The sequence below is a fragment of the Nomascus leucogenys genome, chromosome 18, assembly GCF_006542625.1.
Source record: "Nomascus leucogenys isolate Asia chromosome 18, Asia_NLE_v1, whole genome shotgun sequence".
NCBI classification, from domain to species: Eukaryota; Metazoa; Chordata; class Mammalia; order Primates; family Hylobatidae; genus Nomascus; species Nomascus leucogenys.
This window is the reverse complement of record NC_044398.1, coordinates 81,305,327-81,309,247: the sequence shown is the minus strand read 5'-3', so window position 1 is coordinate 81,309,247 and position 3,921 is coordinate 81,305,327.

Below are 3,921 nucleotides of genomic sequence, written 5' to 3'. Positions count from 1 at the left end.
CATTCTCAAAAATCTGTTAGAGTCCTAAGCATTCTCCTGTTAGTATTGGGAACTTACCCATGTCCTATAAATATGTTATGCCCCAAAAATTAAGTGGAGGGCCATACCCTGAGGGAGGGAAGGGATTCTCCAGGGTTGGAAGAGTGACACCTTTTGTCCTCACTTATATGAATAGGAAGGATATGATTTCTGAGGCTGCCCATATCCTAGCTTCATGAATAGCTTTTGTTAGTCTGAGGAAGGATCCTACAATTCCAGGTAGTCCCCCCTACGATGGGGCTTTGGGCAAAAATTATGTCTTTCTGACTGGTGAGCCCAGGTGCCTAAAGAAGGGAATAGAGTCCTAGAGTTTATAATAGAAATCATTCTTATAGGAGAAACTAGAAAAGCACCAGAGACAGTGAGTGATTTTTAGAAGTGGGACTAGCCTCAGAGAAGAGAGGTGAGAGGAAGTTTGTTTGGCAGGCATTAGGACCCAGGAGGCAAGGGTCAGGGTAGATAGAATAGATGGGCGAGTCTTGCCTGGGCGACATGACTTTGAGAGTTCCGCGCATGGCTGCAGGGTCAATCAACTTGTTGTCAGGACCCCGGAGCTGAATGGCTTTCCTCTCTGTCGACCCTCGGCTCAGCCCAGAAGTACAGGAAAAGCAGAAGTCGGTTCCAGGTAAGCCAGTGCTCCCAACTCTGAAGAGTTGGGGGTTGTTAGCCCTTTCCCAGAAAGCCTGACACCTGTGTCTTTAGTCTGGCGGCCGCACTAGTCGCTTTTAACTGGCTGACAGGTGCCCAGTATTTAGCCCCTGAATTCTAAGGAAAAATAGGACAGAATAGCAAGCAAAAGGGGTCCAATGGTACTCACCACTTGGTGATAGGCGATAGTCTCACCGCTTGGCAATAGGCGACAGTCTCACCACTCGGCAATAGGCGACAGTCTCACCACTCGGCGATAGGTGATAGTCCCATCTGGGTCACCAAAATGTGTCCAAAATTGATGGGTTCTTGGTCTCACTGACTTCAAGAATGAAGCTGCGGACCCTCGCAGTGAGTATTATAGTTCTTAAAGATGGTGTGTCTGGAGTTTGTTCCTTCAGATGTTCAGATGTGCCCAGAGTTTCTTCCTTCTGGTGGGTTTGTGGTCTCGCTGACTTCAGGAGTGAAGCTGCAGACCTTTGCGGTGAGTGTCACAGCTCTTAAAGGCAGCGCATCTGGAGTTGTTCATTCCTTCCGGTGGATTCACGGTCTTGCTGGCTTCAGGAGTGAAGCTGCAGACCTTCACGGTGAGTGTTACAGCTCTTAAAGGTGGCGCGGACTCAAAAGAGTGAGTAGCAGCAAGATTTATTGCAAAGAGTGAAAGAACAAAGCTTCCACAGCGTGGAAGGGGACCTGAGCAGTTTGACACAGCTGGCTCGGGCAGCCTGCTTTTATTCCTTTATCTGGCCCCACCCACATCCTGCTGATTGGTCCATTTTACACAGAGCTGATTGGTCTGTTTTACAGAGAGCTGATTGGTCCATTTTGACAGAATGCTGATTGGTGCATTTACAATCCCTGAGCTACACATAGAGTGCTGATTGGTGCATTTACAATCCTCTAGCTAGACATAAAAGTTCACCAAGTCCCCACCAGATTAGCTAGATACAGAGTGCTGACTGGTGCATCCACAAACCCTGAGCTAGACACAGAGTACTGATTGGTGCATATACAATCCTCCAGTTAGATATAAAAGTTCTCCAAGTCCCCACAGGACTCAGGAGCCCAGCTGGCTTGGCCTAGTGGATCCTGTGCTGGGGCCACAGGCAGAGCTGCCCATCAGTCCCGCACGGCGTGCCTACACTCAGCCCTTGGGTGGTGGATGGGACCAGGTGCCGTGAAGCGGGGGGCGGCACCCGTGGAGGAGGCTCGGGCTGCGTGGGAGCCCACCGGGGGTTGGGAGTCTCAGGCACAGTAGGCTGCAGGTCCTGAGCCCTGCCCCGTGGGGAGGCGGCTGAGGCCCAGAGAGAATTTGAGCACAGCGTGGGTGGTCTGGCAGTGCTGGGGGACCCAGCGCACCCTCCACAGCTGCTGGCCGGGGTGCCGGCTGGCCACTCCGAGTGTGGGGCCCGCTAAGCCTGTGCCCACCTGGAACTTGCGCTGGCCCGCGAGTGCCGCACACAGCCCCGGTTCCCACCCATGCCTCTCCCGCCACACCTCCCCACAAGCAGAGGGAGCCAGCTCCGGCCTCAGGCAGCCCAGAGAGGGGCTCCCACAGTGCAGTGGCAGGCTGAAGGGCTCCTCAAGCGTGGCCAGAGTGGACACCGAGGCCGAGGAGGCACTGAGAGCGCATGAGGGCTGCTAGCACATTGTCACCTCTCACAATCTTCCTTTATTTCATTTATTTTTAAGTCTTTTTTTTTTTTTTGAGATGGAGTCTCACTCTGTTGCCCAGGCTGGAGTGCAGTGGCACAATCTTGGCTCACTGCAACCTCCACCTTGGGTTCAAGTGATTCTCCTGTATCAGCCTCCTGAGTAGCTGGAATTTACAAGCATGTGCCACCACACCTGGCTCATTTTTTTTTGTATTTTAGTAAGGATGGGATTTCACCATGTTTGCCAGGCTGGTCTCAAACTCCTGACCTCAAGTGATCCGCCCACCTCAGCCTCCCAAAGTGCTGGGATTACAGGTGTGAGCCACTGCACCCAGCTTACCTTTAAATCTTTAACCTATTTAGAATATAGTTTAGATGGAGTCATAACATAGGAATCTAACTTTATTTTGTTTCTAGTTATAACACAAGTTAATTAACTTTTTCATTGTTTTGCTATTGATTTAAAATATCACCTTTATCATAAATTGGGCCCCTAAAGGCAATATTATCAAGGCAAAGTTGAGCACAAAATAAACCTACACACAGAAGGGGATAGAAAGGAGATTTGCTAATTTGACCTTCACACTAGATGGAGAAAATCTCTGCTAAAAATTCATAACCACAAACCAGGACTTACATGAATGTGTAGCCTGAGTTCATGGTACTTAAAAAAAAAATCAACCAACTCTCAAGCAGGAAATGTATTTCAAAGTGGCCCTGGGTTACTTGTATGCCAAGTAAGTAGCAGAGGCAAACATAAATTTTCTCTGGACAACAATAATTTCAACTCATGCCTCAAGAACTTCCATAATAAAGTTCTAAGAAACATGAAATAAGCAAATTTAAAAATCACAAAACACAAGGAAATCAGGTGCCATAAATAAAAGAGAATCACACATACAAAGATTTCAGATATTGAAATTATCAGACACAGAGTATGAACAACTATGTTGGCTGGGGGCAGTGGCTCATGCCTGTAATCCCAGCACTTTGGGAGGCCAAGGTGGGAAGATCACTTGAAGCCAGGAGTTCAAGACCAGCTTGGGCAACATGGTGCGATCCTGTCTCTAACTAAAATAAAAAACCTACCCAAGCATGATGGCATGTGCCTGCAGTCCTAGCTACTCAGGAGGCTCTCTTCAGCCCAGGAGTTTGAGGCTGCAGTGAGCTATAATCATACCACCACACTCCAGCTCAGGCAACAGGGTGAGACCCTGTCTCTAAAAAGAAAAAAAAAATATGTTTAATATGTTTATACACAAAACAAGAAATTGAAAATAATAAGCAAGGAAATGAGAGACTATATAAAGTAACCAGATTTGAAAAAGCATTAACTAGAAATTTTAGTTCAATACAATAAATAAAATTAAAAATTCAATGAAAAAATTAAGTGGAGGATTAAACAGAACCGAAGACAGAATTAGTGAACTGGAAGATAGATATCTGAAGACAATGAGAAAGAGATAAAAATATTAAAAAGTGGCCGGGCCTGGTGGCTCATGCCTGTAAGTCCAGCACTTTGGGAGGCCGAGGTGGGTGGATCACTTGAGGTCAAGAGTTCAAGGCTAGCCTGGCCAAC